The following is a 23,834-nucleotide window of genomic DNA, read 5'->3' as shown; positions in this document are numbered from 1 at the left end:
CAGGACACTGGTGGAAATAAGAGATTATTTGGAGCAGGGGAGCCGGAGTCCTGCAGGTTTTAGATGTTGCCTTGTGCAGAGGTGGGTAGTAACTTACTTTTACTCCGTTACATTTACTTGAGTAAATTTTGGGAAATGTTGTACTTTTAGGAGTAGTTTTGAATCACTATACTTTTTACTTTTACTTGAGTAGATTTGTGAAGAAGAAACTGTTCCTCTTACTCCGCTACATTAGGCTACGTTGAGCTGTTACTTTTCTTTTATCCCTTTTATCCACGTACGCGTCAATCTCATGACATCACTGGGTGATTCTTTGGGAAAAATGTTTTTGCATGTTTTGTCACATTTACAGACTCAAACACACACAGAGTTTCTATGAGTTCATGTTTGTTCTAGTTCTGCTGGTTAAAGAGAAAAGTACAAAGGCTGGAAATTTTATGCTACTTGTGCTTAATTTATTTCTTTATTCTGTTATCATTTTATTTATTTCATTATGTATCAAAGTACTTGAATTTACTTTAAGATTATTTTAATTTAAGCTATTTTTTATTAATTTTAATTTATTGTATTGATTTAATTTGCCTGAAGATGATTATTTTGTACTTTTGTCTGTTTGAATGGTTGTGTTAAAAAAATAAATCAGACGTTACTCAACAGTTACTCAGTACTTGAGTAGTTTTTTCAGCAAGTACTTTTTTACTTTTACTCAAGTAATGGTTTGGATGACTACTTTGTACTTCTACTTGAGTCATAATATTCTGAAGTAACAGTACTTTTACCTGAGTACAAGTTTTGGCTACTCTACCAGCTCTGGTCTTGTGTCAACACACCTGATTCCAATTAAAGGTCGTTATCCGCTCATCATCAGGTCTGGTAATGACTGTATCAGACCTGGTGGTGAAAGGAGGGAAACAGGGCAGGAGGGGAGTTTGTTTCTGACTGAATGATCGCTGGCTCATGTGTGATCAATAGACAAATCTTGATTTACGATGAGACTGATTTCTGTAGAAGAGGCAAACCTTTTTCAAAACACAACATCATAAAAGCTTGGAGCGTGGAGCGTGACCTCAGCGTGTTTTTGTTTCTAGATTGATTACGGTTACCTGAACATAGACATATTTTACATAAACATATTTTACATTTTTCAAGTAACAAAATAACATATTTGAACCTTTTTTAAAGATTTTTTTTTGTTATTTTATTGTCTGAAAAATGGTTCAAATGTTATTTTATTGTCTGAAAAATGGTTCAAATATGTTAAATTTAAATTTGTTTTGTTGATGAGAAAATATGTTTCTCTATTTTTCTTATTTTTGTGAGGGGGGATATATATTGTTTTTCTGCACTACCTTGTTCTCTATAGCTGATATAACATGAATTACTCCTATGTGGGATCAATAAAGTTCTTATTTTTGCCATCTGAGAAAATTAAATATATTATATTATATATTAAGCACTAGAAATCTGCAACAAAAAACCACAAAACAAAGCACGAAACCGGCACGGAGCCAACCAAAACAATAACAGCAATCGACCTAAATCTTGAGATCTGATCGCAGTCTAAGCTAAGCTATCGCTACCGCTACCTAAACCCAAAAACTAGAGAGCCAGCAGGCAGGTGAACAAGCCAGTGTGTATGTCTATGTGTGTGTGTGTATGTATATGATCCTGCGTGTGTGTGTGTGTGTGTATGTGTGTGTGTGTGTGTGTGTGTGTGTGTGTGTGTGTGTATATGCATGTGACTAAGTGACTATGTGTGTGTGTGTGTGTGTGTGTGTGTGTGTGTGTGTGTGTGTGTGTGTGTGTGTGTGTGTAAGTGTGTGTGTGTGTGTGTGTGTGTGTGTGTGTGTGTGTGTGTGTGTGTGTGTGTGTGTGTGTAATAAACCAAACAAAGCTCCACCTGAAGTGTATCTATAGTGGGGGAGGGGGGGGAGCAACCCCGCCACCCGCGAGACCAGAGGCCGACACAGAAGAGCCCGGAACCCAGGCCACCGGCAACCCCACAGAGGGGAGAAGTAGGAGGGAGGCAACCCACCGCCTGCGAGGCCCCCCCCCCCCGGCGGCGGCCGAGGGGGCCCGCGGGCGGGGCCCCCACGGCGCGGGAAGAAGCAGCCAGGGATCCCGCGGCGGCGGACCGCGACCCAGGCAATCCCCGGCCACCCGGTCCGGGCCGGACACGCGGCCAGGAGGCCCTCACCCTTCAGGCCAACGACCCCCACCCGGCAGGGGGCCAGCCTGCCCGGAGAGACAGAGCCGCCCCGGCCGCCGACGCGGGCAGGCGCACCCGTCCCCCACGAAAGTGGCCCTCCAAGACCAGAGGGGCGCCCCGCCGTAGAGGCAGCGGCGGGGACCGGAGCCGGGCCCGGAGAGAGGGAACCCCCCAACAAGGCGACACCCGTGCAGGCCCGACAACGGAGGGCCCCAGACCACCTGCTGAACACCTGCTTATTGGCTACCAATACAGGTACTGCTTCCTGTTCCAGGGAAAATGGCCTTACACCCAAGATCAGTGTTGTGCAAGTTCATACTTCTCATGAACTAGTTCAAATTCAGTTAATTTCAATATTTTAAGGTGAGAAGTACAGATGAAACGCCCCCCTATCCTAAAACTGTTCACTGTACAATCATGTTTTGTTCTAGTGGCTTTTCAACTTTACTCAGAGGCTGTAAATCTCCAACAATGTAGTCCATTATCAGTTTGTCCATGTTGCAGGTAAATCCTCCCCCTGAAGGAGCAGCAGTGACTGGGGTCGTTTGGGGCTGTTGGGTCTTCTGGGTCTTTCTGGGAACTTTGTTTGATTGTCAAGGACTTGCAAATATTTTCTCACACTGGACGGATGCTTTAACTCCACATGACGTTTACAATGTGAAGTTGACGAGGCAGACGCTCAGACTTGTTTTCTCAGAGCAGGTGGACATAATTTGCACAGAAAGGTTAGATTTTTACCGTCCGACTCTTGTGTAAAATGTGTAAAATTCCTGCAGATAATCATAAGTGGATCGTCATCTGATGCTGCGTCTGCAACGTCTCTCTCTTCACTGGTCATGTAAAGATGCACCGGGCTCGGGCCGCCGTTGCCATGGAGATGGTGCTCGTTGCTATGCTAGTGTGTGCACTGCATTGTGGGTAATGTAGTGTGAAGTCGTCGTCTCGTCGAGTATTTTAACTGGTGAAATGAGAAGGAGAATTATTCGGTAATAATTGGACCTAAACAGTGAAGCTGAAACTTACATAATGTGAACAGTTAAAATTCCAGTTCATGATCTGCAGAATGAACAAGTTCATGTTCAAGTTCTTTATTTGTAAATATATTGCGTTCAGTTCAATGTTCTCACAGAAATGAACGAGTTCAATGAACACGTTCATTGAACTCGTTCATGCACAACACTGTCCGAGATCCTTGCAGGATTAGCAGAATTTGCCAAGGCTAACCAGAGATTATGTCCATCAGATAAAACAGCTCCCAAAAGTACGAGGAGAAAAGAGCTGAAACTGGATGCCTCCTCCAAAATTAGCGATGATGGAGGGAGGTCCCGGGGTCATGTGACTAGCTGACAGTCAAATATTCCCATTGTTGGCGGCCGATGATGAGGATCAGCTGAGGCCTACAGTGATGGAGGGCATCGGCGGGCGGTGGCCTACAACAGTGTCAGTATCATCTGCTCCCATCCCTGCAAATGACACTGAAAAGATGGCTACGTTAGTCGCTGATAAGTGAAGCTACATCCGGACCGTTAGAGACGCAGACCGCGACTGAGCTTCTTATGTTGAGCAACATAAGGGAAACGACCACCAACTTTATCTCTTGGTGAAACGTAACGACACACGTCATCTCCCTCTCTAATGCTGGATTCACACTGAAAGCGTCAAAAATCACCTGTGGAGGCTCAGGACGCATGCATCGCTGCTTGCTATGAAGCTGCGCTGCAGAACTGGAGGAACAAAGTGCATATAGTCTACATATATATATATATATATATATATATATATATATATATATATATATATATATATATATATATATATATATATATATATAGCTGCACATCTTCAGTTTCCTCTTTTACCATGGATCACACTTTGGGAAGCCTTCTTTATATTTCTGCATTATTTCAGCGTAGATAAGAGTGAGTTTGATGCTTAACCAGGTTGGTCCTGGATCAACAGCAACCATCATCGTTGGTCCCGGTGAAGCTGCAGTCTGTCTGTGGTGAACTCTGACACACCGGGTCGGAGCGGATTTAGTCATATTGTTTAAAGTGTGTTTTGTGATTAATAAGCACGGGTTTTAATTATTTTGTGTTGGATCGATGCAGTAAATAAAATAGTTCAGACCATCCAGCTCCTCAACCATCTGTTATTGTTTCACATGAGCAGTTCAGGTAAAAACGGCAGTCAAATCAGCAAAAATGTCAGTTTGCTGGATGAAATATATTAATTCCTTATTAGTTACTGATTAGTTTGTTAGTACAGCTATGTTCATGTGTGCACGTGAATGAGTGTACATTTGTGTGAACATGAAAATACAATCTGCATTGAGGCTTCTTGCTTCAGGAATCCCGGTCTGTGATTGGACGCTGCCTCGGCGTCAACGCTGCTCATTTGCATAAAGTTGAGATTTTTCAACATCAAATGGATGCTCTGGACGCCTCCAACGCCTCCATGGCCTCCGACTCCTCTCGCAGCGCTTTCATAGACAATGAATGGCAACCGGACGCCTATGACGTCGTTGCCATGTTGTGTGCTGCTGACGCCCCCCCCCCCCTCTGGTCATCCCGCTGCTGCTTCCACATGACTGTTGTGTGCTGCTGACGCCCCCCCCCCCACCTCTGGTCATCCCGTTGCTGCTTCCACCTGCCTGCTGTGTGCTGTCGACGTCCCTGACCCCCCAGTCTGGCCCTCGGCAGGAGGGTCCCCCCTTATGAGCCAGGTCCTGCTCAAGGTTTCTTCCCTCCTAAAGGGGAGTTTTTCCTTGTCACTGTTTGGCTTAAGGCTTTTCTCCCACTAAGGGAGTTTTTACCTGCCATTGTTTATATAATAATTGCTCGGGGGTTTATGTTTATGTTTATGTTTATGTTTATGTTTATGTTTATGTTCATGTTCTGGATCTCTGGAAAGCGTCTAGAGACAACATCTGTTGTATTAGACGCTATATAAATAAAATTGAATTGAATTGAATTGAATGACGCCTGTGGCACTTTCAGTGTGAATCCAGCATGAGTCAGTAAGTCTGTGATTGACCTCATGGTCTGTTTCTGACTTTTAAGTGTTTGTTTCAGGTCTTGTGAATATAAAACATGCTTTTATTATTGGGACACAATACAGAAGCTAACCCCTGTACTGTTGCCATGGATGTGAAATAAAGGCCGGCACTGCTGGGAGACCTCCCATGATGCACTGGGCTCTTGCCTCTCTCTTTGCTCCTCTTGCACATATTCATGTCATTACTGTCCTTTGGATAAAAGGCGCTGCTGCTCCTCCACGCTGAGATGATCCAGATGAGATGATTCCACATCTGCTGCCTCAGCGAGTAACGAGCCACCACCCGCCTAAAACCAACATTTCTAGTCGTCTCACGTCCCTGCGGGCTCAGAGATGGGTCTGTGACTACGTTTACATGCAGTCAAAATTCGGGTTAAGGCCAATATTCCGGTTACTGAAACATTGGGAATAATCTGTTTCCATGCGTGAGCAAACAGGGTTATCTTCGCGCAACTTTTCTCTCACCTTCTTATAAATCTCACTATCCCGGTACTTTCTACCGTCTACAAATGCAGAAATGTTCATATCCTTCATTACATTTATGAAGTGATTAGTCTCCTCCTGGTCTTGTGTTTCTCCGTGTTTAGAAGAACTTCCTGGACTCAAAAGACCAGGATTCCTTGTGAACAGAGCATGTGCAGAAAACAAATTCCTGTTCCGTTTGATGGGGATATTCTGTTTGGCGTTTACATGACCCAATATTCGGGTTAGAAAAGGAGTAACCCAGGGCTCATATTCAGGTTTTTAAAAACCAGAATATGAGCAAATTCCGGTTATTCAAAGGGGTTTTTGGTGTTTACATGGCCGTGCGCAACCGGGTTATTGCCAATATTCCGGTTAGAAAAGGGTTATTGATGCATGGAAACGTAGTCTGTGTTTCCAGGTAGTTTTGATATCTCCAGCTAGGATCTCAGATGAGATAAAAGCTTAGAAAATGAGCACCGTGGTGAGGTTGTCTTGTCTTGGGTTTGTTTTGTCCTGTCATTTCCTGTTTTTGATACGTTTTTTTATCCTGATTTTTTCCCCCCTATTATATCCCCCAGTGCTCCTACCTAAGTGACAGCCCTGGGCATTGCTCCCTTTACCAACCCCGGGAGGGCCGGTCTGGGGGTGAAGCTGCTGGTGGTGAAGCTGCTGGTGCCTGGTGGTGGGAGCTGTTTCACCAGGATAGTTTTCCTATTATGAAATAGAGGAAATTTTGGTTTAAAGTTAACAAGTTTAGATGGATGGATGGATAGATAGATAGATAGATAGATAGATAGATAGATAGATAGATAGATAGATAGATAGATGTGGAAGCTGCTGGGGCCTGGTGGTGAAGCTGCTGGTGGTGAAGCTGCTGTGGTCTGGTGGTGAAGCTGCTGTGGTCTGGGGTAGGATTAACTTGTTGTCATAAATTGTTTCTGAATGCCTGTATAAAATGTCAGCAGGTCACATTAACAATGTCAGGAGTGGGATTTGAACCCACGAGACTGCGACCTGAACGCAGCGCCTTCGACCGCTCGGCCATCCTGACAGTTTTTCAGGTATTGTAACAATGTGGAAACGACATTCATTTGCATGAATACAAAATGAAGTTAAACTATACCATTTATAAATTGATGCCCCAACATCCACCAAGAATAATTTTACACTTCATTTGGCTGCATGTGTGTTGAAAGTTTTGTCAGAAGTGGGATTTGAACCCACGCCTCCACAGGGAGACCAGAAACCTCATTGACGATGAAGGAAATAGTCAGTCCTTGAGTCTGGCGCCTTAGACCACTCGGCCATCCCGACGGTGCTTATGGTAGTTCACAAAGTTATCAAGGAAATAAGATGACAATCTTGGATTCTGAAGACAATTTTAAATGTTGTTTCACCAGGATAGTTTTCCTATTATTAAATAGAGGAAATATAGATAGATAGATAGATAGATAGATAGATAGATAGATAGATAGATAGATAGATAGATAGATAGATAGATAGATAGATAGATAGATAGATAGATAGATAGATAGATAGATAGATAGATAGATAGATAGATAGATAGATGTGGATAAGTGTTGGAAGTTGCTGGGGTCTGGTGGTGAAGCTGCTTGTGGTGAAGCTGCTTGTGGTGAAGCTGCTGGTGGGGCCTGGTGGGGAAGCTGCTGTGGTCTGGTGGTGAAGCTGCTGTGGTCTGGGGTAGGATTAACTTGTTTTCATAAATTGTTTCTGAATGCCTGTATAAAATGTCAGCAGGTCACATTAACAATGTCAGGAGTGGGATTTGAACCCACGCCTCCAACGGAGACTGCGACCTGAACGCAGCGCCTTCGACCGCTCGGCCATCCTGACAGTTTTTCAGATATTGTAACAATGTGGAAATGACATTCATTTGCATGAATACAAAATGAAGTTAAATTATACCAATTATAAATTGATGCTCCAACATCCACCAAGAATAATTTTACACTTCATTTGGCTGCCTGTGTGTTGAAAATATTGTCAGAAGTGGGATTTGAACCCACGCCTCCACAGGGAGACCAGAAACCTCATTGAAGATGAAGGAAATAGTCAGTCCTTGAGTCTGGCGCCTTAGACCACTCGGCCATCCTGACGGTGCTTCTAGTAGTTCACAAAGTTATCAAGGAAATAAGATACAATCTTGGTTTCTGAAGACTATTTTAAATGTTGTTTCACCAGGATAGTTTTCCTATTATGAAATAGAGGAAATTTCGGTTTAAAGTAAACAAGTTTAGATGGATGGATGGATGGATGGATGGATGGATAGATGGATAGATGGATAGATAGATAGATAGATAGATTGTGCTGCCCTTAGAGCTGTATCATTGGCAGCCAGCTAAACTCCTCTCCTCCATCAAGACTCTGAAGACAGGCTTTAGTCAACAGGTTTATTGTTGAAAGATAGGTGTGAAACTGTGAACAAATAACACAATTGTGCATTAAAAGTTTGCCTACTATGGTTACATTATATTGTACTAATTTAACATTATCTCACACAATAAATATATTTTAACAATCACTAGGCAAGGACATATATTTTTAACACATCTATCATTATTTATATATTCCACATAATTACTATTTATACTATTATTTATTACAGAGTGTAGCTATGCCATGAAATAAACCAACAAACATATCTCAGTAAATTATACTAAACCATCATGAAATAATATTGTCCACTTGTTCAAAAGATCGTACAAAATACAAATAAGATGACCAAATTCTTACAAAACTGTAGATAAAATACTGCTACACATTTACGTACCAACAATGCACCATAAGGCATAGGATGTTTGCAGATCAGAGCTGGATACAAAGCAGACAACAGGAGCATGGATTCTTCTTCAAAGCATGGTTGTTCAATGCACCTGGCTTCCTTATTAAGAGGCTCATGGGAAGTCACATGACTTTACGATTACTGTGTAGTACAAAAACCACTAGATGGAGCCAAAAAACAGAAATAATCCAATTTGGTTGAACTAAATAATAATGAACAAAAATACTTAAATGACACATTTACAGATCAGTACACTCCCCGCCTGGCGTGATTAAATGCCACTCACAACATGTCAACATTCCCAAAGCTACACCTCTGGTGGAAGGAGGAGGACTATCTCTGCAATGGGCCTAAGATAATGTTTAGTCCCATCTGGTCTTGTGACTTTTATCTCAACCTTTCGGATCTTCCCATCTTTACTCGGAAAGACTTGGGTTACCATTCCGAGAGGCCATTCATTTCTTTGTGCTTGACTGTTCTTGAGGAGAACAACACTCCCCAGCTTGATGTCTGGCTGACTTGTCTGCCACTTACGACGTGCTTGTAGAGTTGGGAGGAACTGCTTTCTCCACCTGTCCCAGAAAGTGTTGGACAAGTGCTGGACCTGTCGCCACTGTTGCTTGAAGAGGTCGTAAACGCCATACTCCCCAGCAGGAGCAGGAAGAATGTCCATCTTCTGTGTAAGAAGAGCAGCTGGAGTGAGTACGAAAGGGTCATTGGGGTCCGTCGACACAGGAACAAGTGGCCTGGCATTGATGATGGCTGCTACTTCTGACATAAATGTCACAAGCACTTCGTGAGTGAGTTTCCTGTTTTTGAGTTGGAGGAACATAGAATCTAGAATTCTCCTGGCCAGACCGATCATTCGTTCCCACGATCCACCAAAGTGGGACGCGTGTGGGGGATTAAAAGTCCACCTGCAACCTTGGTCTGCCAGATATGTCTTCACGTCTGTGTCATCGATGTTTGAAGGTATCTTTAAGGCATGGCAGGCGCCAACAAAGTTGGTACCTCGGTCAGAACGTATGTGTTTTACAGGACCTCGGACAGCAAGAAAGCGCCTCAGCGCGTTGATGAAGCTGGAGGTGTCGAGATGTTCAATTACTTCGATATGAACTGCCCTTACGCTCATACAGGTGAAGATCACCGCCCACCGTTTACTTTCAGTTGAGCGTCCTCTTGTCTGACGTGACACGACACTCCATGGGCCGAACACATCAAGCCCGACACTGGTGAATGGAGGTTCTGCTGATAGACGGTCTGGAGGAAGGTCAGACATTTTCTGGATGGTAAGAGGAGCTCGGAGCCTTCTGCAGATGACACACTGGTGGCTGAAGCACAGTCTCTCCTTTGGATTTGTGCAGAAATCTTGGACCAGTGAACCAGTTGGTCTGCATCAGACGGCTGGCCGCGACAGATCGTGTGGCATGGTCTGCAGGGTTTTGATCTGTGGACACAAAGCTCCACTGGTCTGGATGGGAGGATCTTCTGATGCGCTGGACTCTGTTACTTACATAAACGTAAAAACGTCTGGTCTCATTGCATATGTATCCTAGGACCACCTTGCTGTCCGTGTAGAATGTTGTTGCGTCAATCTGAAGGTCTAACTCTGTTTTGATGAGGTCTGCTAACTCTACTGCCAGCACAGCCGCGCAGAGTTCCAGTCTCGGTATGGTGTGTTCCGGACATGGAGTCAGTTTTGCCTTGGCCATGACAAAGCCTACTTGGTTGCATCCGTCACTGTCAGTAACCTTTAGATAAGCCACTGCAGCAATGGCTTTACATGAAGCATCCGCAAAGACACACAATTCTCTCCGTGCTGCTTGTGAAGATGAAAGTCTTGTGTACTGTCTAGGGATGGAAAGGTGAGACAAATCTTGCAATGACGATCTCCAAGATGTCCAAACTCCTCCATTTCTTGGGGCAATGGAGAGTCCCAGTCACTGTTCTCTGCAGTGAGTTCTCTGAGGATAGATTTTCCTTCTATCGTCACAGGAGCAACAAAGCTTAAAGGGTCATAAAGGCTGTTGGTGGTTGACAAGACACCTCGTCGCGTGAAGGGTTTTACCTCCTCTGAGGCCTTGAAGTGGAAACTGTCCGTTTGTAGGTCCCAGATGAGGCCAAGACTCCGTTGAGCAGGTAGGCTGTTTGCGTCGAAGTTTAGGTCTTTGAAGTCTGATGAATGATCTTCGGGAGGGAAGGCCTCCATGACCTCCCTGTCGTTGGCTGCTATTTTGTGCAACCGTAGATTCGACTTGGCAAGTGTCTCTTGCGTGTTTTTTAATAGAGTGATGGCAGCTTCGGCTGTTGGAAGGGATGTTAGAGCATCGTCTACGTAGAAGTTGCGCATCACAAAGTGTCTGACGTCAGAGTCTGTACATAACTCTCTGTCCAGTACAGACTGATGCAGCCCGTATATAGCCACAGAGGGGGAGGGGCTATTGCCAAAGACATGAACTTTCATCCTATACTCCACGATGTCTTTGGAGGAGTCGTTATCTTGGAACCAGAGAAAGCGTAAGAAGTCTCGATCCTCTTCTCTGACCAGAAACGAGAAGAACATCTGCTCGATGTCTGCAGAAAAGGCGACTGCTTCCTTTCTGTAGCGCATCAGCACACCGAGCAGTGTGTTGTTCAGATCAGGACCCGTCAACAGCACGTCATTGAGGGACACACCGTTGTGGGTTGCGCTGGAGTCGAAGACGATTCTTATTTTCTTTGGCTTCTTGGGGTGGTACACACCAAACGTTGGTAAGTACCACCTCTCCTTTTCCTCACCGATGGGAGGGGCTAGTTCAGCATGACCGTTTTCCAAGATTTTCCCCATGAAGGTATGGAAGTGGTCTTTCATTTCAGGTTTCTTCTCAAAGTTGCGTTTGAGTGACATGAGGCGACTTAAAGCCTGAGACCTGTTGTTTGGGAGCCTCTGACGTGGACTCTTGAACGGTAGAGGTGCTACCCAACTGTTGTTTCCATCTTTCTTCAGACCTTCCCCCATTCTCTGTAGGAAAGAAGCGTCTTGGATCGAAGGAGCAACCTGATTGTCTTCCTTTGTCTGTCTGAACACAGTGCAGCCTATGTGGTCTGGATCACATGTGTGTTTCTCTTCAGGATCAGTAGCTAGGCAATTGGGAACCAGGATGTCGCTGTATTTCTCTTTCACTTGGAACACATTAGGGCATGGTTCAAACAAGGTAGGTCGCTGTTTCTCTCCAATGCTGGTGTAGAATGCATTTACTGTGAAGGGTGTATGAACGTTGCCTAGACAGACGTTGCCTATGACGACCCACCCCAAGTCCAGCTTCTGTGCGTAAGGCAGATGATGTGGGCCATTGACTTGCTTGCGAACCTTGTGGACTCTGATGATGTCGCGTCCTAGCAGAAGTAGAATCGGGGCGTCTGGGTCAAGTTCTGGGATGAGGTGAGCGATCGACCTTAGATGAGCATGGTGAAGAGCAACATTAGGGGTTGGGACCTCAGCTCTATTATTTGGGATCTCATTGCATTCAATAAGAGTTGGTAATGGAATGCTAGTCTTTCCATCCAAAGATTCTACTTTGTATCCATTGGCTCTGCGTCCGATTGTTCGCTTTACTCCAGCACATGTTTTCAAAGAGTAAGGAGCGCTTTGACTTTGATCGTTGAACATGTCGAAGAACTGTGAGCGTGCTAGGGATCTGTTACTTTGCTCATCCAGTATCGCATATACATTCACTGCTTGGGTTCTGTGGCCAGTTGGATATACTCTCACAAGACATATTTTAGAGCAGGAACGCTCAGTTTGCTCTCCGCCACAGACTTCTGTGCATTGGCTTGTGACATCAGGTGTTGGAGGGGGAGGGGTATCCCCATCCTCCCCGCCATGCTCTGGACCAGGATCCCTTCCTTTGGCCCAGGGAGCAGGGCCTGGGTGCAGAGCTGTGTGATGCCTTTCACTTCTACATTCATTGCATGCAGCCTTGAATCTACAGTTCTTTGCGATATGTGAAGATGATGCACAACACCTAAAACACACATTGTTTTCCCTCAAGAAGGCATTGCGCTCTTCAAGCGGTTTCTCTCTGAAGACGCGGCATTTCCATAGAGGGTGTGGCTTTTTATGGATGGGGCAGAGCCTTTCTCCATCATTAGGCTTCTTTGACCATTCTGCGTCTGAGCTGGTGTCAGGATACACCTCGGTTTTCTGCACCGAGACTTCTCGTTGTCTATTTGGCTTCCACACCTTCTTCTCTGCTTTGTCTGCATAACAGGCAAAGTTGAAGCTAGGATCATTCTTTACATTATCCTGCTGGCGAACGAAGTCGACGAAGAAGCTGAATGGTGGAAAAGTAACTCTGTGTGTTCGCTTGTAAGAAGCTCCAACTGAGGCCCATTTGTCCTGCAAGTTGAACGGGAGCTTCTGTACTATAGGGTTGACCCCTCTTGATGTGTCAAGGTAAGAGAGACCCGGAAGTTCTCCGTCATCCTTTGCTGACTGGAGCTCCATTAGCAGGTCGCTGAGTTTTGTCAGCTTGTGATAATCTTTGTTGGATAGTTTTGGGAAGCTGTCGAGTCGTTTGAGCAGAGCGTCTTCTATCGCCTCTGCGGAGCCGTAACGTTGCTCAAGCCTGTCCCATATCCTCTCCAAGCCTACTTCTGGACGATTCATATGTACAGCTCGGATCTGCTCTACATGCTCTGCAGACTCTTTCCCGAGCCACTTCAGGAGAAGATCCATCTCTTCACTTGGTGACAAATCTAGACCTACAGTGGCATTTTGAAAAGAGCGTTTCCAGGCTCGGTAGTTCTGTGGTTTGCCATCAAATTGAAGTAACCCTGTAGCCACAAGCTCACGACGAGCAATGTATTTGACAAAGTCTGTTGTACAAGAATCACCATGGTGTCTTGGCTGTGTGAAATTAGGTGCATGTCTAGACGGAGGATGTCTGATGCCGTGATGTGGCCTGGAGTTTTCTGCGGGAGGTGGGAGACCCCGGGCAGGCAGCGGTAAATAGCTGTAGTCATCAGCGCTTGCCTTGAGTGACCTATTAAACACAGGATCATTTCTATATGTCTGAGGATGTTCGTCATATTGAGGGTCAGGGTATTGGTCTGGATGGAATGAGCCAGCATCTGGGTCTAATTTGTAAGACGGGTTGTTGAAGATATGATCTTGATAGCCTTTTAGCAATTCTCTGTCACATGTCTCATCTTTTTGCGATAATTCTGGGCCCTGGGATTTTGCTTGCTCGATAACATACTGTGCAGTGCGTTGTAAGGTTTCCACATGAGTGGGAATTGGACCCCGTGCCTGGCTCTGTTTGTTGTTATCCAAGTCCATTGCATTTTCTAAGGCTTCTGCCTCTGCAACAGCTGCAGCTGCCTCCTTTTTACACGTAAGTAAGTCCATAGATGCTTCTAGCTTTGCTTTTTCTAGCTTTAGCTCCATTTCTTTTTCAGCAAATGAAAGGCGAGCCTTTGCTGCTGCCGCCTTCGCCTTTGCTTTAGATACAGCAGAGCTAGTAGCACTTGAACAAGATGCAACAGACCGTGTCACTCGTGAAGATTCATTATCAGCCATGGCGTTGTTGTGTGAAGAATGCCTAATCAGATGTAATGGTCGTCCACTGGTGGCGTGTGACGATGTTGCCAGTCCTCTGTCGTCCACTGGTGGCGTGTGACGATGTTGCCAGTCATCTGTTGTACAGCTGAGTAGCGTTATCTTGCCAGTTTGGAGGCTGTTGTTTCACTGTGCTGCCCTTAGAGCTGTATCATTGGCAGCCAGCTAAACTCCTCTCCTCCATCAAGACTCTGAAGACAGGCTTTAGTCAACAGGTTTATTGTTGAAAGATAGGTGTGAAACTGTGAACAAATAACACAATTGTGCATTAAAAGTTTGCCTACTATGGTTACATTATATTGTACTAATTTAACATTATCTCACACAATAAATATATTTTAACAATCACTAGGCAAGGACATATATTTTTAACACATCTATCATTATTTATATATTCCACATAATTACTATTTATACTATTATTTATTACAGAGTGTAGCTATGCCATGAAATAAACCAACAAACATATCTCAGTAAATTATACTAAACCATCATGAAATAATATTGTCCACTTGTTCAAAAGATCGTACAAAATACAAATAAGATGACCAAATTCTTACAAAACTGTAGATAAAATACTGCTACACATTTACGTACCAACAATGCACCATAAGGCATAGGATGTTTGCAGATCAGAGCTGGATACAAAGCAGACAACAGGAGCATGGATTCTTCTTCAAAGCATGGTTGTTCAATGCACCTGGCTTCCTTATTAAGAGGCTCATGGGAAGTCACATGACTTTACGATTACTGTGTAGTACAAAAACCACTAGATGGAGCCAAAAAACAGAAATAATCCAATTTGGTTGAACTAAATAATAATGAACAAAAATACTTAAATGACACATTTACAGATCAGTACATAGATAGATAGATAGATAGATAGATAGATAGATAGATAGATAGATAGATAGATAGATAGATAGATAGATACCGTAGATAGATAGATGTGGATAAGTGTTGGAAGTTGCTGGGGTCTGGTGGTGAAGCTGCTGGTGGTGAAGCTGCTGGTGGTGAAGCCATTGGGGACTGGTGGTGAAGCTGCTGGTGGTGAAGCTATTGGGGACTGGTGGTGAAGCTGCTGGTGGTGAAGCCATTGGGGACTGGTGGTGAAGCTGCTGGTGGTGAAGCTATTGGGGACTGGTTGTGAAGCTGCTGGTGGTGAAGCTATTGGGGTCTGGTGGTGAAGCTGCTGGTGGTGAAGCTGGTGGTGGTGAAGCTATTGGGGTCTGGTGGTGAAGCTGCTTGTGGTGAAGCTGCTGGGGTCTGGTGGTGAAGCTATTGGGGTCTGGTGGTGAAGCTGCTTGTGGTGAAGCTGCTGGTGGTGAAGCTATTGGGGACTGGTTGTGAAGCTGCTGGTGGTGAAGCTGCTGGTGGTGATGCTGCTGGTGGTGAAGCCATTGGGGACTGGTGGTGAAGCTGCTGGTGGTGAAGCCCTTGGGGACTGGTGGTGAAGCTGCTGGTGGTGAAGCTATTGGGGACTGGTTGTGAAGCTGCTGGTGGTGAAGCTATTGGGGTCTGGTGGTGAAGCTGCTGGTGGTGAAGCTGCTGGTGGTGAAGCTATTGGGGTCTGGTGGTGAAGCTGCTTGTGGTGAAGCTGCTGGTGGTGAAGCTATTGGGGACTGGTTGTGAAGCTGCTGGTGGTGAAGCTGCTGGTGGTGATGCTGGTGGGGCCTGGTGGTGGAAGCTTCTGGGGTCTGGTGGTGAAGCTGCTTGTGGTGAAGCTGCTGGGGTCTGGTTGTGAAGCTGCTGGTGGTGAAGCTGCTAGTGGTGAAGCTATTGCGGTCTGGTGGTGAAGCTGCTGGTGGGGCCTGGTGGGGAAGCTGCTGTGGTCTGGGGTAGGATTAACTTGTTTTCATAAATTGTTTCTGAATGCCTGTATAAAATGTCAGCAGGTCACATTAACAATGTCAGGAGTGGGATTTGAACCCACGCCTCCAACGGAGACTGCGACCTGAACGCAGCGCCTTCGACCGCTCGGCCATCCTGACCGTTTTTCAGGTATTCTAACAATGTGGAAACAAAATTCATTTGCATGAATACAAAATGAAGTTAAATTATACAAATTATAAATTGATGCTCCAACATCCACCAAGAATAATTTTACACTTAATTTTGCTGCCTGTGTGTTGAAAATTTTGTTAGAAGTGGGATTTGAACCCACGCCTCCACAGGGAGACCAGAAACCTCATTGAAGATGAAGGAAATAGTCAGTCCTTGAGTCTGGCGCCTTAGACCACTCGGCCATCCTGACGGTGCTTCTGGTAGTTCACAAAGTTATCAAGGAAATAAGATGACAATCTTGGATCTGAAGACAATTTTAAATGTTGTTTCACCAGGATAGTTTTCCAATAATGAAATAGAGGAAATTTTGGTTTAAAGTTAACAAGTTTAGATGGATGGATGGATAGATAGATAGATAGATAGATAGATGTGGATAAGTGGTGGAAGCTGCTTGGGCCTGGTGGTGGGAGCTCCTGGGGTCTGATGGTGGAAGCTGCTGTGGTCTGGGGTAGGATTAACTTGTTTTCATAAATTGTTTCTGAATGCCTGTATAAATGTCAGCAGGTCACATTAACAATGTCAGGAGTGGGATTTGAACCCACGCCTCCAACGGAGACTGCGACCTGAACGCAGCGCCTTCGACCGCTCGGCCATCCTGACAGTTTTTCAGGGATTGTAACAATGTGGAAACGACATTCATTTGCATGAATACAAAATGAAGTTAAATTCTACCAATTATAAATTGATGCTCCAACATCCACCAAGAATAATTTTACACTTCATTTGGCTGCATGTGTGTTGAAAATATTGTCAGAAGTGGGATTTGAACCGACGCATCCACAGGGAGACCAGAAACCTCATTGAAGATGAAGGAAATAGTCAGTCCTTGAGTCTGGCGCCTTAGACCACTCGGCCATCCTGACGGTGCTTCTGGTAGTTCACAAAGTTATCAAGGAAACAAGATGACAATCTTGGTTTCTGAAGACTATTTTAAATGTTGTTTCACCAGGATAGTTTTCCTATTATGAAATAGAGGAAATTTTGGTTTAAAGTTAACAAGTTTAGATGGATGGATGGATGGATGGATGGATGGATTAATGGATGGATGGATGGATAGATAGATAGATAGATAGATAGATAGATAGATAGATAGATAGATGTGGATAGGTGTGGAAGCTATTGGGGTCTGGTGGTGAAGCTGCTGGTTGTGGGAGCTGCTGTGGTCTGGGGTAGGATTAACTTGTTTTCATAAATTGTTTCTGAATGCCTGTATAAAATGTCAGCATGTCACATTAACAATGTCAGGAGTGGGATTTGAACCCACGCCTCCAACGGAGACTGCGACCTGAACGCAGCGCCTTCGACCGCTCGGCCATCCTGACAGTTTTTCAGGTATTTTAACAATGTGGAAACGACATTTATTTGCATGAATACAAAATGAAGTTAAACTATACCATTTATAAATTGATGCTCCAACATCCACCAAGAATAATTTTACACTTCATTTGGCTGCATGTGTGTTGAAAATATTGTCAGAAGTGGGATTTGAACCCACGCCTCCACAGGGAGACCAGAAACCTCATTGAAGATGAAGGAAATAGTCAATCCTTGAGTCTGGCGCCTTAGACCACTCGGCCATCCTGACGGTGCTGATGGTAGTTCACAAAGTTATCAAGGAAATAAGATGACAATCTTGGTTTCTGAAGACCATTTTAATTGTTGTTTCACCAGGATAGTTTTCCAATTATGAAATAGAGGAAATTTTGGTTTAAAGTTAACAAGTTTGTATGGATGGATGGATGGATGGATGGATAGATAGATAGATAGATAGATAGATAGATAGATAGATAGATGTGGATAGGTGTGGAAGCTGCTGGGGTCTGGTGGTGAAGCTGCTGTGGTCTGGGGTAGGATTAACTTGTTGTCATAAATTGTTTCTGAATGCCTGTATAAAATGTCAGCATGTCACATTAACAATGTCAGGAGTGGGATTTGAACCCACGCCTCCAACGGAGACTGCGACCTGAACGCAGCGCCTTCGACCGCTCGGCCATCCTGACAGTTTTTCAGGTATTGTAACAATGTGGAAACAAAATTCATTTGCATGAATACAAAATGAAGTTAAATTCTACAAATTATAAATTGATGCTCCAACATCCACCAAGAATAATTTTACACTTCATTTGGCTGCCTGTGTGTTGAAAATTTTGTCAGAAGTGGGATTTGAACCCACGCCTCCACAGGGAGACCAGAAACCTCATTGATAGATAGATAGATAGATAGATAGATAGATAGAATTGGATAGGTGTTGGAAGCTGCTTGGGTCTGGTTGTGAAGCTGCTGGCGGTGAAGCTTCTGGGGCCCTGCACTGAGCTCAGGTCTCCTTAACCTGAGGAGTGAGCAGGCAGCATCTTTTTACCAGACAGGATGGGGTTTCTCCGGCCGGATGTCTATGGGCTGACCAATGGGGAAGCATCCGCCCACTGTTTGTGTCAAAACGATTCAATCAAAAAAAAAAGACTTTAAAACTTTTTTCACTTCAATTAAAAAAAAAATCATTTCAAATCAAAAAAATATTTTAAATCCAAAGAAAAGTGTTCAAATGCAATTTTTTGGGTCTCAAATATTTTTTTGCATTCAAACACTTTTTTTCTTTGATTGAACTTTTTTTTGGATTGAAGTAATCTTTTTTTGATTGAATAATTACGACACAAATCTACCTCCATAGTTATCTAATATCTCTGCATCTGAGTCCTGCTTTGAACTTTGAACTGCTGCTGAACCTGCTAAAGACATCCAAAACTCCACTGCAAACAAATCCACCAAAGTTATCCCTCTCTCTTCCTCTCAGAGACCGAGCGCTTGTTCTGAGATGTCTTTATTGTGACGTGTCTTCGCACGCCTAATGAACTTCCCTGCTGTGCTGTTTGAGGTGGTATTGATCCTAAAACAGCTGCTGTTCTGCAGAGCTCACCACCCAGTTTGGACAGATTTGCAGATCAAGTGTCTTGGCTTGGGTTTTTGTGGACTGAGTTGTCCCGTCTTAGCTCTCCGTCCGCCGTCTCCTGCTGACAGCTGCTGAGGAGAGGTTAATAGGAGAACCTCAGTGAATCTTTATTCAATTACAGTCAGAGAGCTGTCGGGAAAGGCGGGAGAGTTTCTGGAGATCTGTCAGCTGGTAGAAGTGAGTAATGAGCATGAGGTCAGCAGTCAGCGAGTCACGGCTAAATTCACCGCAGGAACAGAGATGAAACGAGTCCTCAAAGCCACTCGGAGGCATCGGCTCGGCTTCCTCGTGTCGAGTGGAGGCTTGGGAGTATGTTTTGACTTTTATAAAATGACTTGAGAGGACACAGGGATAAGATTTTTGAATCATTTTCTAAATTTATCAGGAAACCAGAGAAAAATAATGCTTGCTTTTTCTGCGTTATTCTGATACAATTTTAATAAGTTTTACTTCTTCTGCCCCTTTTCAGAGATGTTAAACAGGATTTGTGTGTTATATGTATTGTTATGTATGTTATGTTAGGTATGTAGATAGGTGGGCGCATGTGTATAGGTATGTATATCAAATCATATCAATCTTTATTTATATAGCACTTTTCATGCATATACAAAAATGCAACACAAAGTGCTTTAAAATAGCATTTTTCCATTTCCGTAATATTGCAAAGATTAGGAAAATCCTCTTGCAGAGTGATGCAGAAAAACTAGTCCATGCGCTTGTATCTTCTAGACTAGATTACTGTAATGTGTTGTTAGCAGGATGTCCAAGTAATTTGCTGAATAGGCTCCAGCTGATCCAAAATGCAGCAGCACGAGTACTGACAGGAATCAGCAGGAGAGACCACGTCTCTCCAGTGTTAGCTAAAACTTTTCTGTTTAGTAAAGCCTATAGGTGGTGTTAGTAAACCTATAGTTAGTGTTCAGTAAACCTCTAGCTGGTGTTGGTAAATCTCTAGGTAGTGTAAACTCTAGTATGTTAGAGTCAGTAGTCATAGTTGCAGCTATAGAACAAGACTATAATAGTTAGTCTCAAATATAGCTTGGTGGTAGAAATGCTGTTATAGGCCTATGCTGACATGATCCACTGGGCGGTGCCCCTCAACCTTCTTCTCTTCTCCTCTTCCCTTCTTCTCTTCTCCTTTTCCATTTTTATTTATTATAAGTATCTCATAGCCTCATTCTTGTATTTTCTTGTGCTGGCCCCCTTTTTTCTCTTTTGTGTATGTTTGCAGCCCGGAGCTTCAGGAGCTGCGTGCTGACCTGCAGTCCCCCCCTCTGATCATCCCACTGCTGCTTCCACCTGTCTGTGTGGATGTCTGCTGTGTGCTTACTGACATTCTGACCTGCACCCCCCTCCATGCATGGATGGATGGATGGATGGATGGATGGATGGATGGATGGATGTTCTCAAAGGGGGGTGAGTTCTAATCTCTGCAGTAACTCACTCAGGGTTCTGACGCTGCTGCAGCTGGACCTGTTCCACGAGTCAATCCAAAGCTCATCTCTTGACCACATTTAGTCAAAGCAAACTGTCCAAAACACAGTTCACTTACAGTATAACGAAGGAATGACAGATGAGATAAATACCATGTTTAATCAGAAGCACAGCGGTCCAGCTGCCTGTCTGCACATCAGACACACTTCCCTGTTTACTAGGGCTTAGTTCAGCTTCCAGATGTTCCTTTTTCCAGCTTGACACGCGATTATGCATCCAGTTGGTGGTATTTAGTGCTCAGTCTTGCATGCTGTACAAGCTTGTGTAAATAAATGTAAATGTCAAACTGGCCTCTGCTGCCTTGTAATCCTTAATCGCTTCTCAAAGACCCAATTAGTACAGTTTCTTTCCAATCAGTGCTAAACAATCAGAGATTAGTGTTGTCCTCCAACACTTCCAGTTTGGAGTTTAAGAAGACCTGATGTTTCTGCCGATATTAACTGTGGATATGTTTAAAGTCTGAAACACTTCAGAGTTTTCAGTCATTTCCATTTACAGCCAGTGTCGACATACAAAAATTGGAAACTGGTCAGGGGTGTCCAGATTATGTTCACATCACATCCAACTCAGTGTCAGGTTCAGTCGTCTTTTTCTTGAAGCTTCACTATTTGTCCAGATCCGAGACTGTAGAAGACCAGCCAGCGTACTTCGCTAACCGTCTACGGTGCTGCAGTGGAGAGGGTGAGCAACAAGTTCCTGGGTGTGCACATCTGAAGACCTGTCCTGGAGCCACAACACCACATCCCTGGCCAAAACAGCCCAACAGCAGCTGTACTTCCTCCGTAAGAGAAGAGCAGGACCCCCCCCCCCCATCATGCACTCCTTCTACAGAGGCACCATTGATCTACCACTGTGTGGTACGGCGCCTGCACCGTGTCCTGCCGCAAAACTCTGCAGCGCATAGTGAGAGCAGCTAGGAAGATCATTGGTGTCTCTCTCCGCCCCTTTCTGGACATTTGTAACTCCAGCAAATCCATCAGGATTGCAATATTGGCATTGTGTTATCAAACACTTCAACACTTTAGAGCAGCAAAGTGCCCAAACATCTGCCTTTATAAACATCAGCACACCTGCTGATGATCAGTTCAGAATGATGCTTGTTTTGCATTTTCTCAGTTTAGGTTTGCAGTGAGCTGAACCGGCTGACATAAATCCCAGTGACATAAAACCCAGCGGACAGCTGATTGGATAGAGACCTGTCCCAGGACATGAGCCCCCTTCATCCCTGGATCCTCCCAGGAAATCCTGGACCAGTCCCGACAGTCTGTTAGCAGAATGCAAAGTACTACATGACATGTAGCACACACTTTAATTCAAAGCTACTTACAACAGAGGAATACAATCAAGCCACATTATCATCGATCAGGAAGGAGGTGCAGCTGAAACAGCATCTAAATAAGTGCAGCGAAGGGCCACGAAGATGGCATTCAAGTGCTTGGGAAGTTATACGAGGTGTTCTTGGAGTTTTCACAAGGTCCTATAAATACACACATTTATAGTTTCATATTATCTAACTTGACGTAGAGCAAAAGAGGTTCCCTCGTGAGGTTAAAGAGATAAAATATAAGTGAACTGACAGAAAACTGTTATAGAAAAAGAGTGGACCGGGTGCTCATTAGGGTGTGATCACTGTAAAATGGTGCTCTTGGATCGGACCCGGGAGACAATGTGGAAAAATAAAAGCAAGAGATCCAGGCACTCGAGACGAGGTAGATTAAAAAGATAAAAAGACTTTATTAAAAGACAGCTGCCAACATGTTTCGGCCTATCTGGCCTTCATCAGGGCAAAAGCAATACAGAGAAAGGAACCTGTATAAATAACCACAGGTGTGTTAATGAGCACAGGTGAAAGTAATCACTCATCATGGCCAAAACACAAGTGAACCATATAGCAACATTTTAAGGTGGTATGGGGAGTTAAACTCATCACAACAAATAATCATTGGAATAAAACTTCCATATAGCACAAAAAAAGCGCTGCACGTATGAGCAAAAATGTCTAGAACCTGTGTGCAGAAAGGTCTGAAAAAGAAAAAAGAAACACTACACAATATGAAACCAAAATCAAAAGGAAAGAACATAACACAAGCCGACAAGGGACGGCATATAAGAAAACTTTTTTTGGTCCAGACTGTAAATGTGTTTATTTCTGCTGTAAAGTCGGACATTTAAGATGAAGGTCAATGGATCCAGATCCTAATGGTCAGTAGAGGAACTACAGTTCTGGATCCAGATCCTGGACCTGCAGTTCTTTGTAACTCAACACTGAGCTTGACTCAAAAAGTAGATTTTACGTTTGGTGGGTGAAGTGATGCGTCTTTGTCATGTGAACCGATTAACTTAAAGATTTGAACTGAGTTTAGTCTGCAGATGGTAACGATGACAGAACAATGACAGATTGGTGATTGAGTTGATGAAACTGAAGAATGGTTGAAGGAGTCTGAATCTAAGATACTTTTAATCCAGATTTATTAGAGACTGGGAGCTCCGCGGATGACTAGAAAGCAGCACCTTCAGCTGCATGGTCAGCTGATGACACATCCCAAAATTTGTGACGATCAGAAGTCTCAGAAGAGTTTGTCTTACTTTGACGTTTTTGAACTGGGAAAATCGATGGGAATGGGTGACTTTATTTAATTTAAAAGAATCAAGAAGAAACATTTCTGTTCTCTCCAAATATTTGAGTCAAGATATAAATGTTCTTGTTACAGTGCCACCCGGAGGCTGTCCAGGGCCATTAAAGCTTTCAGAGCTCTTTCGAGGGGTCCTGAAACCATGCACCTGCTGAGCTGTGGTCTGTGTCGATGTCTGCGGTCATCTCAACAGCAAACACGGTTTAGTTCTCTGAAGCTGGATCCTTTGCTGGTGTCCCGGTCATCAAGCTTCAGCTATGGCCGTGGCTCCATCAGCTGCTGGACATTTGCGAACAGCATAAAATGCTCATTACCGCCACCTGGTAGCCGGCTGTTATTTGTTCAGTCGGTGGTTCTTGTCTTCTTGTTCACGGTGCTGCGGAGTGGACGGCCCTGTTAGAGGTTCCTGTCTGGCAGTGCTTCTGTCAAAGTTGGGTAAGTGTCACCTTTGAAGCATTGAGATGAGCAGATGGGAGTAGAACTGTACAAGCAGGAGGAAATCTGATTAGTTGATGAATACGCATCAGAAATGCCCATCCTCGAAGGATGTGTAGTGTAAAGAGCCA

General features: G+C 44.2%; 10 non-coding genes across 10 annotated transcripts; all 10 read right to left on the bottom strand.

The window, feature by feature from the left end:
* Positions 1-6,706: 6,706 nt before the first annotated feature.
* trnal-cag (transfer RNA leucine (anticodon CAG)) lies at positions 6,707-6,779 on the bottom strand. The gene has a single exon. It is a non-coding gene; the product is annotated as a tRNA-Leu (tRNA).
* Positions 6,780-6,927: 148 nt separating this feature from the next.
* trnal-caa (transfer RNA leucine (anticodon CAA)) lies at positions 6,928-7,042 on the bottom strand. Its single transcript has 2 exons — positions 7,005-7,042; positions 6,928-6,973 (listed from the first exon to the last, which is right to left on the bottom strand). It is a non-coding gene; the product is annotated as a tRNA-Leu (tRNA).
* Positions 7,043-7,499: 457 nt separating this feature from the next.
* trnal-cag (transfer RNA leucine (anticodon CAG)) lies at positions 7,500-7,582 on the bottom strand. The gene has a single exon. It is a non-coding gene; the product is annotated as a tRNA-Leu (tRNA).
* Positions 7,583-7,730: 148 nt separating this feature from the next.
* trnal-caa (transfer RNA leucine (anticodon CAA)) lies at positions 7,731-7,845 on the bottom strand. Its single transcript has 2 exons — positions 7,808-7,845; positions 7,731-7,776 (listed from the first exon to the last, which is right to left on the bottom strand). It is a non-coding gene; the product is annotated as a tRNA-Leu (tRNA).
* An 8,193-nt stretch (positions 7,846-16,038) lies between these two features.
* Positions 16,039-16,121, bottom strand: trnal-cag (transfer RNA leucine (anticodon CAG)). Its single transcript has one exon. It is a non-coding gene; the product is annotated as a tRNA-Leu (tRNA).
* Positions 16,122-16,269: 148 nt separating this feature from the next.
* trnal-caa (transfer RNA leucine (anticodon CAA)) lies at positions 16,270-16,384 on the bottom strand. Its single transcript has 2 exons — positions 16,347-16,384; positions 16,270-16,315 (listed from the first exon to the last, which is right to left on the bottom strand). It is a non-coding gene; the product is annotated as a tRNA-Leu (tRNA).
* Positions 16,385-16,711: 327 nt separating this feature from the next.
* trnal-cag (transfer RNA leucine (anticodon CAG)) lies at positions 16,712-16,794 on the bottom strand. Its single transcript has one exon. It is a non-coding gene; the product is annotated as a tRNA-Leu (tRNA).
* A 639-nt stretch (positions 16,795-17,433) lies between these two features.
* trnal-cag (transfer RNA leucine (anticodon CAG)) lies at positions 17,434-17,516 on the bottom strand. Its single transcript has one exon. It is a non-coding gene; the product is annotated as a tRNA-Leu (tRNA).
* A 148-nt stretch (positions 17,517-17,664) lies between these two features.
* Positions 17,665-17,779, bottom strand: trnal-caa (transfer RNA leucine (anticodon CAA)). The gene is made up of 2 exons: positions 17,742-17,779; positions 17,665-17,710 (listed from the first exon to the last, which is right to left on the bottom strand). It is a non-coding gene; the product is annotated as a tRNA-Leu (tRNA).
* Positions 17,780-18,111: 332 nt separating this feature from the next.
* trnal-cag (transfer RNA leucine (anticodon CAG)) lies at positions 18,112-18,194 on the bottom strand. The gene has a single exon. It is a non-coding gene; the product is annotated as a tRNA-Leu (tRNA).
* Between the last annotated feature and the right edge of the window lie 5,640 nt (positions 18,195-23,834).

Source organism: Cololabis saira, chromosome 23, assembly GCF_033807715.1.
Source record: "Cololabis saira isolate AMF1-May2022 chromosome 23, fColSai1.1, whole genome shotgun sequence".
NCBI lineage: Eukaryota > Metazoa > Chordata > Actinopteri > Beloniformes > Belonidae > Cololabis > Cololabis saira.
The sequence above is the reverse complement of the archived record's forward strand: the minus strand, read 5'-3'. Positions and strand labels throughout refer to the sequence as shown.